Source organism: Pleurodeles waltl, chromosome 11 (genome assembly GCF_031143425.1).
Source record: "Pleurodeles waltl isolate 20211129_DDA chromosome 11, aPleWal1.hap1.20221129, whole genome shotgun sequence".
Classification (NCBI taxonomy): Eukaryota; Metazoa; Chordata; class Amphibia; order Caudata; family Salamandridae; genus Pleurodeles; species Pleurodeles waltl.
In genome coordinates, this window is record NC_090450.1 from 586723741 (window position 1) to 586735982 (window position 12242).

The 12242-nt window shown below is 46.5% G+C and overlaps 1 protein-coding gene across 2 annotated transcripts in view; it reads left to right on the top strand.

The window, feature by feature from the left end:
- The window catches only part of IKBKB (inhibitor of nuclear factor kappa B kinase subunit beta), a 419227-nt gene that overhangs the window by 199832 nt on the left and 207153 nt on the right, over window positions 1-12242 (top strand). The gene's annotated exons all lie outside the window — the stretch shown is intronic.

Here is a 12242-nt window from a genome sequence, read left to right on the forward strand (position 1 = left end):
AGATGAGTCAGATTAAAAAATTCTCAGAGCCAGTGAGCAGTTTTTAAAACCCATTTTCCTACATAAAGGAATAATCCAGCGGACTCTTTGTTTGTGGTATGCGGGGCATTGGGAAAGGATGTGAATTAGAGATTCTTCTCTGGCACAGCCCATCGGACACATCTTAGAAGTGCAGCTAGAGTTAGACCATTTATATGTAAGGGTACGCAGAGGAAGAGAGCCTACCCTGAATCTAATATATAATGCACGTGCATACGGAGAAGAGACTATGTCCATATATTGTACAAATTCATAGTGGCATTTGAATTGTAGGAAATTGCCCGTCATGGAAGATGGCGGGACAGCAGACAATTGTGAAAGTTGGACATAAAGCCAAAATGCATCCTTTAATATCTGTGTTGCATTTTTTGGGATAGATAGCGGGTCCTTCCAATAAGAGCCCAAGCCAAGTAGTGAGAAGGTTCGTTCTACGTATACACACCACTTAATTTTTGGACTGGTGTTGTTGGCCATCAAATTAGCTAGCCCACATCTATAGGGGGCGAGAGAATCTAATGACCATAAACTAATCCAATATAACAGGGGCCTAAGTGCGACTATCTGGCTGATGGGGGGCAGGTTTAAGTCCATTCGTATTCGGAGCATTGGGGTGCTGGAAGGAACTTTTAGCAACGACCTTAAGAAGGAGTTTTCCACCTTTGTCAGATCATCTAAGCTACAGTGGCCCCACAGTTCGGCTCCATAAATGGCCCCCCCTCTTGCTTGTAATTTATAGATTTCAATGGCGGGCGTCATGGCAAAGCTAGGAGATCTAGCTGCGAATCTTATAATGCCACTCGCTCACTGGTTCAATCGGAGGGTGGCCTTCTGGATATGACAGTGCCACTTATGCGAGTCTTCTAATTTCAAGCCTAGGTAGTCAAAGTCGCTGACTCTTTCCAGCGCAGCCCCCTCTAAATAAATAGGTTGTCGCATCCTGCCTTTTTTGTCCCCAAACACCATACACTTAGTTTTTGATCGATTAATTTTGAGGCCATGGTCATTACAAAAATCCATGAACCTCGAAAGCAGAGTTGAGAGGCCTGTGGCTGTTTGGCATATCAGCAGGGTGTCATCGGCAAATAGGAGGCAGGGAATCTTCTGCCCTCCTAATTTGGGGGCGTCGTTGGAACACTCCATGAGATAAGGAATACATGCGTTTATGAAGAGGAGGAATAAAGTAGGGGCGAGCACGCAGCCTTGTCTTACACCACGAGCAGTAAGAAATGTTTCAGTTAATTCACCTTGGCAGGCCCATCTGATTCTTCCATAATTGCCAGTATAAAGATCTCTGATAATGTTTAAAATAGAGCAAGGGACTCCTATTTTGAACAAGACTTCCCACAGTTTGTGGCGGGGTACTAGATCAAAGGCCGATTTTAGGTCAACGAATGCTACATATAGATGACCTAAGTCTACATCGACAACTTTCCATTTGATAGAGATAAAACGGAATATCTGATCTATTGTGCTAGTTTTTTCTCTGAAACCCGCTTGAAGGTGATTTAGGATTTGATTTTCTACTGTCCATTTGTTCAGCCTGCTCAACAACTGATGGCAAAATATTTTTTGAAGGTTGTCGAGGAGGCTGATTGGTCTGTAATTTCCCGGGATGTTCTTCTCTCCTTTCTTGTGTATGGGCACAATAATTGCCTCTTTCCATGAATCAGGATAAATTCTGGTAGTCAAAATGGCATTAGAGAGCCTATTGATATATGGACCCCAGATGTTCTGGTCCACTTTAAACATGTCAGAGGGAATCCCATCCGACCCAGGGGCTTTTGCTGCTTTCTGAGCAGAGATGGCAAGCATAGTTTCGTTCAGTAAAAAGGGAGGCAAGGCGGGCGTGGGCTCACCCAGAGTTGTTGACTCCCCCAGGGTTATGTCAGGAATATGACTGGCCAGAGAAGGGCCATACAGTTCCTTGAAATAAGAAAGCCAAGTGTCAGGAGAAATATGAGACTCCAGATAAGGTACTCGGTTCTGATCGCTGCAAGAAACCAGAAGCCAGAACCGTTTGGAGTCGTGGACTGTGGCTCCCTCAAGTAGATTGCTCCAGAGCCCCTCTTCATACTCAAGTTTGCTTTTGTTACATGTAGAGGCATAATGACGTCTAGCATTAATAATACCTGGTCTATCCTTTGTCCTTAACACATTGACCAAAGTATTTTTAGCCTCCCTACACCTCTTGTTAAACCATTTAGAGTGAGGTTGGGTACAGGAGTTAGTCGGTGGCCTGGGACATTTAATAAACAACTCTTTCAAAGTAGCAAAGAGGTCCATGTGGAGAGGCAGTACTTTGGTAGAAGCAAGAGTGAGGTTATCGTCAAATAACTGATGGGAAGAGGTTAAGGCACACAATTTTCCTCGAAGCTTATTTGATTGCACAAAGGAGTCCCATCTGACCATACGCCTATTACTAGACAACTCCATAGCAGTAGAAGAAACAGGAGGGAGTACAGCTCCTGCTAAGAGAGGTCTCTTATACGTAATCTGGAGAGGTGCATGATCACTAGTGTGTGGGTTGCCCACTTCCACATCTAGTATATGGTGCCAAGCTCTTAAGTCGAAAAAAATATAATCCAATTTATTACTGTATGAGCCCCTAAAAAAAGTTGGTCTGGCAGGAGTGTCAGCTGGGAAACGGCCATTACCAAAACGGAGGCCGTGGGATATCATAAGGTCTATTATCTGTGTAGCCCTGGCACACGATTTATATGGATTTCGCTGGATGGAATGAGGAATCGAAAAGGAAGGGATGTTCCATACACTATCTTCAAGCTGCATGACCTCTATGTGGTCTGCATTAAGTTCAAGTTGAACATTAAAGTCTCCTGCTATTATGATATGGTATTTAAGACGGAGGTCTGGGATTAAGGTATTCAATTGCTCGATAGTGGTAGAGCGGTGGTTGGAAGATCCCGGCCTACTGTAGATGTTTATACAAAGGACAGGAGAGCCTGAGACAGGGTGGATGGCAACAGCCAAAATGTCATAAGAATCCACATATATCTCCTTTGTACCTCTCACCTCTGTAGATTTTACCCAAGTAATTAAACCCCCTGCCGCCCTACATGCTGGAGATGGCTTAGCAGGTTTAAAAAAGGAACTAAACCCTTGTTTGTACGTACAGTGTGTTGCCCATGTTTCCTGGAACATACAGACATTGAAATCTTCGACAAATGCCCCCCACTCAGTGTCAACGAGTTTGCCATTAATGCCAGCCACATTCCAGGACAGAAGTTTTGCTGTGTCCTGGGGGATAGAATCGCTTAAGTTCGTAATAGTGTCGACTGGAAAATGGCTGTCAGCAGGATTCGCCTTAGATGAATTTGTGACTTTGTTAAAAGTTTCAGGTTGTAGATCCGATGGAAGAACAACGCCCGGACTGAATGGATTAGATGGAAAGTCAGTAGCCGCTGAGTCTGAACTAAAAATGGAAGTGCAAGGGTTGGTGAAACATAGTCAGTCAATGTCCGAGGTAGCCCCCTGAAAATCGGGATCGTGTACTGTTTGGGCCCTTGGAAGAAGACCAAAGCTGTTCATAGGAACCAGATCGGATAGTGGATCTCTCTGAGCCTGGTGGCCTAGTGGTCTTAGATCTTGAGTATTTATAGAGTGGTTCGGAACCAAATTAACTGTTCTGATGGAAGAATTCGGCCGCATGAGACTGACAGTAGGGCAGCTAACTGAAAGAAAAATTGCTGAGGGCTTCCTGCTTGTAGTCCGCGCTTCCATATCTAAAAGGCCTGCTACCAAATGGGAATTTTTAAGATTGAGTCTTATGGAGTCACTGCAACCAGGAAGACCAGAGGAGCCATTGAATCGTTCGACAGATAAAATGTCGTCATGGATGATTGAACCACAGCCCCTGACATGTCTCAACCAATGCGAGACCTTGTTGGCTAGTGAAGCTTTATCTTCTCGCTTGTTTGGAGGCAAAAGTGGGACGTTGCACATATATATGTAGTTGTGTAAGCACTTCATAGAGCCCTGACATCACACCCTTAAATCTGCCCCATGTCACTAGGTAGAACAGAACAGGAGAGGCTTGGAAATTCCAGGGATGGGCTCCCATAATACACCGAAGACAGTGCTGAAGGGTGTAAGTACCTCCACGCTTGGTCTGGTTGTAGGTCGTATTCCTCCCGTAATGTCACAAATGATTTGAGTTCTACAGTCACGATAAGTTGGTCTAGGTGCTCAACGCCAGCTGCTCTCCATTGAGCCCAATGGATGTTATCCCCACCTATGCGTAGGTATTCATTATCCCATATAGGGGCTCTTTTGTGTAGATAGGGGTGGAAGCCAAGAAGACGATGTGCCCAGCGCCAGGCTGCATGCGTCGCCCCCGTCACTGGGTTTTTGGGGCTGAGCCTTGAAGTACAGGTTCTGTATAGGGAGCGAAGACCGCCCTGGCTGGAGAGCAGCTTGCATTCTGTGAGTACCCATTGTGGTGGGTCCGGCACTTCAGGTAACAAAGATGCCAGTTGAGATAGGTGGAGAGCTAGAGCATATGGTTCCACAGATGGGAGTCCAATACCTCCACATGAGCGATGTGCTAGGAGTTTAACAGACGACAGACTGGGACGGGAGGAGCCCCACACAAAAGCTTGGATTGTTGTCAGTCCGTCTAAGAGTCGATAAGGGTACTTGCATGGGTAACATGCCCAACATGTAGGTGAAGCATGGTAGTGTAATCATCCTCACCGCCTGTATTCTGCCCCACATGAAAAGCCCTAAGTGAGTCAATTTTTCAAAATTGTGGGACATATGCGTCATAAGGGGGTCCAGATTATCCGTCACCATGTGATCCAGTCCCCGGTTAACAAGGATCCCTAGGTATTTAAGACAGGATGATGTCCAACTAAATGGGAAACCATGTATCACCGCCCTTGTGGTGTTAGTGGAAAGGGGTAGTGCTTCGCTTTTGTCCCAGTTCACCCGGTACCGTTTGTACTGCTACCTCTCCTGCCTTGAATTCCGCAAAAAAATAGACTAGACCCGGTGCACACTGTCCTGACATATTGTTTGATGTCCCATTCTGAGTTCAGTGGAAGGCTAAATTGATGAAACTTATGTCAACATGCAGGGGTGGTCCCTACATGTAGCTCCACTACCTTGCTTCTGGGGCAGTGGGAAGCCGCACAGTGCCACTCACTAGTGTGCTGGAGCACTGCAACAAAAATCTCCAGAACCAGTCTGACACCTGGTGATATTCTAAAGGAACTAGTGGCGATTGTAATAGTTTTCATAATTCAGTGCTTCAATCCTGCACACTAAGTAGACAGTTTTTTTTGTAACCTATTCAATTGTAGGAGCCCCCCCCCTCCAAGCCCTCTCCAAATATGTCAATTAAAAGTAAAAAAGCTCAGCTTACTGAAGATGTTTTGAGAGAAAGGTTTCTCTATATGCTGGAAAATGTACGACTCCCTGTGTGTGTGTATATGTATAATTGTGACCATAAATGCCCTCCCAAACAGCTGTATTGAAAATCTTGGTTTCAATCCCATACTGACTGTAAGAACACTGTGCTAGTAAAAGTCTTGGCTCTGGGTGTAAGTCCTTTCAGTGGGATCCTGGGACAGTTGTAAATGAAGGAACCTATCCTGGTTTGGTACAAGTGTTCAACCACAAGTGTTTTAGCATCATCATACTTTTGCATTCCACTGAATAATCAAGTTACTTTCTTTGGTCACTTGCCTCTCCTTGTGTTGTGAGAGTAAGCAGCCAGGTGTTACTCTCGGAGTATGTAGTGGTTAGAAACTCAGATACAGTGTGACACGGCAAATAATAAAGACAGTGTTAAGTCACTGATAAAACTTCTACAAATAATATGGCTTTTATTGTCAGGTAGGTAAGAAGGAGAAGTTAATAGTAGTACTTTCTCCAAAAATTAATAGGTGTGGTCATCTGTTGGATCTGGGATGCACCTCCAAATAATTTTTAACAGTTCAGTTTTCTAGGTGCTTGATTTTTAACTGGTGTTAAGCCTTGTGTCTAGTGTTACCTAGCAGCGTCCCAAGGCTGTTGTTAATCTTCAGGACACATTTGGTTTACTACAGTGTCAGTAAACACCATTCAATCTATCGGACAAAAGAGCAAGACTGAGGAAAACAATATATTGAGTTGGCTATGCTTTGTCTGGTCCTTTCTTTCAATGCTTTCTTGCTCGGAGTGCAAATTGAACAACTCAGTTTAAGGTTTAGTAAATTGGTAAAAAATAATGGAGCCCAAAACAACACACAAACAACAATGGCCCATCCCAAGTAAAACCAAAAAGGGTTACTGCTGAGGTGGCAAATCTTTTGGTGGCTAGTTCATGGAGCTACTGGAGATGTGGTAGCTCCCCTACAGTCTGGGCATAGTTCAGAAGAGGTCAGCACAAGATGTATTTAGTCTTTTGTCTTTCCAGATGAGATTTGGAGGAGCAGATGTAGCAGTGGTTCAGTACCCACAAGTTAATTTGGAACTGGTCAAGCTTACAAGTTGTATCCCAGCCTGACGGGTGCAGTCAGAAAGTTGTTGCTAAGCTGTGTCCAAAAAGAAGTAGTGGATAGTTTTTATTGAGCCAAGGTGAAAGATAAGCTTCCAGCAGAGCTGTTGATTTCTCCCTTATTGGGTCCGAAGATAACCCAAGTTTTGGGGGTGTTAGAAGGCTGTCACATCCACCATAGACAGAACTGGCAGCCGAGAGACCCACTATTTTGTTCGGTCATGAGAGACATAGAGATCCACTGTTTTATGTTTAACGTGAAAGTAAAGTGCTTTATACGCTTCCACAAGGACATACACACATGAGATTAGGCAACTCAAGGTATGGGTAACTGGATAAACCTTAACATGGAAGGACCAATAACGTTCCCAACAGGAAGCAAGGTAAAAAAGGCCTCTATGGCTGAATTATATTTGTTGTTCCCTTGTCAGTAGCCTGGCAGCATAGAATTTGGGTCTCTTTCCGCTTGAGGTGCTTTTATTGGCAGGTGTATTCTAAGATTCCCTACTCAACAAAAAATATAAAGCAGATGTGATAGAGACTTCTAGTTGTAGATTCCTTGCCTGTGAATTCTCCCCAGGCCTCAGACTGGATCTGGAAGATTTTTGTGAGCAGTACCCCTGCGTGCTGTTAGGTGGCGTTGATCGGCTCCGTCATGGGAGTCGTCTGTGCCGGATATGACGTTGCGAGTTGTATGTAGGTTCCATCCTGGTGCGCCGACGTCAGTTCTTTTCTTTCCACGTCAGCAAGCACTGATCTGAAGAGAGCTACCCCTCAGTCAGTTTTTTGACAGACTTTTTTTTTCATTTTGTCAATACTTTTTGGAATTTCTTTACTCCTTGTGTGTCGAGGATGTCCTGTAGGAAGACCGGATTCAAGCCCTGCAGTTCCTTTCATCAGGCAGTGTCAGTGACTGATCTACACCTCATGCGTCTTTAATGTTTGGAACACGACCTGAAGTCGTGATCTGAGTGTCGGGCCATGAATCTGAAGGCTTTGTGGGATCGTGACACTTATGCTCCCTGTGTCGTCCAAGCCGCCGGGTGGCACCGACCCTATTGTAATTCCCGATGCAGAACCGGATGGGAGTTGTACAATGCTGATTCAGATGCCGGAGGGAGCAGTGTCAGATCCTTAGCATTTTGCTTATGGCCTAAGCCTCTGGGGAGCACGGAAGGGGTCGCTGGAATCTTTAGCATACCAGTTCCCTGAAGAATATATGGACTTGTGTTCAGTCTTGGGTTAAACCAGCAGCCTGGATACCTCTCCAGATATTGGCAGCCCTATCAGATGTCCTCCTGGCTACCAGGTCCAAACCCAGCACAGGGGCAGGTGCTCCTGTGAAAAGGACTATTGCCCACCGCCAATTTTTCTGACTCAACACCCGACCACTTAGAGCTTAATTATCCAAGCCTTCACCTCTCTTAGTGCATTCCCTTCCGCAACTCTGGATAGAGAATCCAAGAGACTGGATACAAGAAGGTGTTTTCTTCCGCCAAACTGGCATTGTGGTCTGTGAACACCACATGCCTTTTGGGCTGTTATTCGAACACGCTGTGGCATACGGTTGCACAAGTGCTGCCATAGGTCTCAGAAGAGACCCGGGATGAACTTGCCCAAGCAGTTGCTGATGGAAGAGACACAGCGAAGTTCACGATCCGATGTGGACTGGACACAAGCGACTCACTGGGCAGAGAGGTTGCATCAGCAATGGCACTGAGGCACCATTCCTGGTTGAGGACGTCTGACTTTTTTGGGTATGTCCAAGCCAATCTTATGGACATGCCCTTTCATGGTACCTGTCTCATTGGAGAAAAAAACAGAGTTGGCCCTCAAGCGCTTCAAGGATTCTCGTGCTATGGCCAGGTCCTGGGGCCTTGTGGTGGGCCCTCACCCCACCTGCTTTTTGCCCCTTTTGTGGCTTCGGAAGAGGTGCTCCTCCACATCCGTTCATGTCGAGTCACCATGCCGCGCTTGCTGTCCAGCCTGTGCATGGCCGGAAACATTGGATCTACCGCCCTTGTTGATCAGGGAGCCAGTGGACTGGCCAGTCCACCAATCCTCTCTATGCAGCTGCCTCCAAATCTTCCTAGTCTGACTCGTACCCACCAGGGACCAGTCGGAGGCAGGATCCGTCATCACATGCTCCACTGGGAATCCATCACGTGAAACAAGTGGGTTTTGTAGATAGTCCGAATGGGCTACTTCCTCCCCTTTGAGACTACCCCTCCATCCATGCCACCATCCTACTATTGGATGACAGAGAATCACTTGGCAATTCTCTGAGTGGAAGTTACGGCTCTCTTGGCCAAGGACCCATAGAGAGGATTGCTGTGCCAGAAAGACATTGTGACTGTTATTCCAACTGCTTTCTGGTGCCTAAAAAGGCCCTGCCCACAGACATTACTTGCAGTTCATGGAAGGCCACAATCACTTTGTTTACTGTGCTCCCCCTTGGCCTTACCAACACCCCTTTGGTGTTCGCCAAGGTGATGGCGGTGGTCACTGCTCATCTGTGCAGATCAGGGTTTTCAGTCTTCCCCCTAGCTCGATGACTGGCTGCTGAAGACAAGCTCTCCCCAGGCTGTCATCTCCTTCCTGCAGACTAATGCGGACCTCCTGCATATGCTGGGGTTCACTATAAACATGGTCAAATCACACCTGACTCCCTCTCAGATGCTCCCTTTCATCAGAGCAGTTCTGGACACAGTGCAGTTTCTGGCTTATCTTCCCAAGCGGCGAGTCCAGGATATTCAGGGTATGACACAGAAGTGTCAGCCTCTGTCCTGGATTTGTGTGAGAATGACTCTGAGGCTGCTGGGCCTCATGGCTCCTGCATCCTGCTGGTGACACATGGCATATGCAAGCTCAGCAATGGGACCTGAAGTTCCAGTGACTACAGCATCTGGAAAATTTCTCAGACAAGGTCCAGATCTCGGTTGAAAATGTGCAAGATCTGCAGTGGTGGCTCACAAACCCACGATTGGATCAGAGGCAGATCCCTCTCCCTTCTCCAATAAGATCTGACAGTGGTGCGTCACTTCTAGAATGGGAGTGGCTATCTGGGGGAGGTGGCGATCAGAGGCATCTGTTCTCTGGCAGAATCCAGACTCCACATCAACCTGTTGGAGCTCTGTGCCATCCTGGTGGCATTGAAAGCATTTCTTCCCTCTGTCAAGTCAAAGAGAATGCAGGTGCTCACTGACACCACTGCTGCCATATGGTGCTGCAGCAAGCAGGGTGGTGTTGGGTTGTGAATCCTTTGTCAAGAGGCCCTGCACCTCTGGGTGTGGCTTAAACAGCAGGTCATATCCAAAGTGGTTCAACATCTGTTGGGCTCTCTGAGCGTCAGAGCAGACATACTCAACCAGAAATGCCTACCAGATCTCGAATGGCATCGCCATCCAAAGGCTGTGCAAGGTCTCATTTAGCGGTGAGGAGAGCCTTGGTTAGATGTGTTTTTCTCCATAGAGAACGAAGGTCCGCAGTATTGCGTGTTGAAGTTTCTAGGGTAGCAGTTGCTTGGAGATGCTTTTAGTCTCGAGCAGAATTCAGACCTCCTGTACACTTTTCTGCCCATACCACTTCTGCCCAGAGTTCTGAAGAAGCTCAAGAACAACTGGGCCCGAGTAATCCTTGTAGCCCTGGGCTGGGCAAGAACAGTCCGGGATCCTGAGCGGTTGAGCTTGTCCGTCAGTCTTCCAATCAAACTGCCCCTTTGGGAGGCTCTTCTGGTCCCAGCAGCAGGGGAGGGTTCCACACCTGAACCTGTCCACTCTGCCTTCTTGTATGGAGATTTAACAGCGAAAGCTGACGGCGTTTGTCCTTCCACTGAAGTCTGTAACATTGGCAGCCAGGCGCCCCTCCACCAAACGATATACGCCTGTCATTGGAAGAAATTTGTGGCATGGTGCACAGACAAGTCTGTTGCCCCCCCCACCCCTCACCCCTACCCCCCCCTTTCTGCCTCTCTAAGGTTCTGTTGTTTATACTTTCTCTGGCTCAGCAGAGCTCTGCTATGGGCACTCTAAAAGGTTATTTTTCTGCAATTTCTGCTTTTTGCGGTTTTCTGGTGAACCTTCCTTATTTAAGTCTCCAATTGTAAATAGGTTCCTTAAAGTCCTTACACATAGGTTTCATCCATCTCCTTTCGTTATGCCCCAGTGGGATTTGCATTTGTTTTTGACATTTCTGATGTGCGCTCCTTTCGAGCCTCTCCACAATTGTCCTCTCAGGTTTCTCACTTTAAAAACAGCCTTCCTTGTGGCCATTACATCTGCCCGCAGGGTGAGTGAGATGCAGGCATTTTCATCTAAGCCACCCTACCTTTCCATCTATCCTGGCAAAATAACTGGTCACACTAGGCTTCCTTTCTACCAAAAGTGGTAACTCCCTTTCATGTAGACCAGTCCATCACCTTGCCTACTGTTTACACCCCCCCCCTGCCACCACACATCATTCTAAGGAAGAGGAGAAACTCCACTTTTTGGAACCAAAAAGAGCATTGGTGTTCTACCTTAATTGTACAAAAAGGTTCCGGGTGGATGATCAACTCTTTGTAGGTTATGTGGATGCGAAGAAAGGTCAGGCAGTGCACAAGCGGTGGGTCGTACTCTGTATAAAGATGTGCTACTCACTGGCCAAGAAGCAACCCCCTGAAGATTTGCTTGCTTGTTCTACCAGAACCAAAGCAGCAACCACTGTGTTAGCATGCAGAGTTCCTGTCCTTGATAACTGCCAGGCGGCCACGTGGGTATCCTTGCACACATTTACCAAACACTATTACCTGGAGAGTCCGGTCTGGAGGGAGGGGCACTTTACCTGTTCTATCCTGCAGGGCTTTCTAGTAGGAACTTGGTTTGCAGACCCACTTCTGTAGATTGTATTGCTTGGGTATTTATTCAAAAGTAAGCAATCTGCAACTAGAAGTCTATCAGATAAACATGTTCCTTACCTTTGTAACGCCTTATCTGGTAGGGACATATTTTAGTTGCAGATTTCTTACCGACCCACCTATAGTTCCCGCTCTGTGAACCGATTTCCAGGGACAAGGACTCTCCTTTCAGGGCCTTAGTTAGGATGCACCAGTTGTCAGTTTCTTTATGGCGTTGCTCTTCTGGCATGGAAGGTCCTAAAAAGAAGCTGATGTTGTCCCGCTGGGGTGGCTCCTATATAGGACGCGCAATGTCCTATCTGGCACCAATGATGAACGCAGAGCCAATCGAGACCACCTAATGATGCGCAGGCCTCCTGCTTACGAAAATCTTTTGGATCCAATCCGACACTTGAGGAGAATTCAAAGGTAAGGAATCTGCAGCTAGAATATGTACCTACCAGATAAGGCGTTACCAAAGGTGAGTAACTTGTTCGGCAGAATAAATGGCCGGGCAACGTGAAATGACCTTTTCAAGCCTTGTGTTGTACCTTTTTAGCAAAAAGCACTTTTCTGCTACCCACTGTGCTATGACGCTCTTTGGGAATGCATTCTGAACATTCTGCACAGACTAACTGAAAAAGAGGACTTAATCTCACTAGGCACTATATGGTAGGCATTGTAGATCCCCATCAGACTGGATACATCCTTCATCCTCCCCTTTCGGTTTATTCTGCTGCTCCTTGGACAATTTGGCCAGCTTGCCGTAAGAGTTTAGTTTATGGTCTCGTTAACTTATATTAGGAATCTACTTAGGTACTACATGTCACAAAA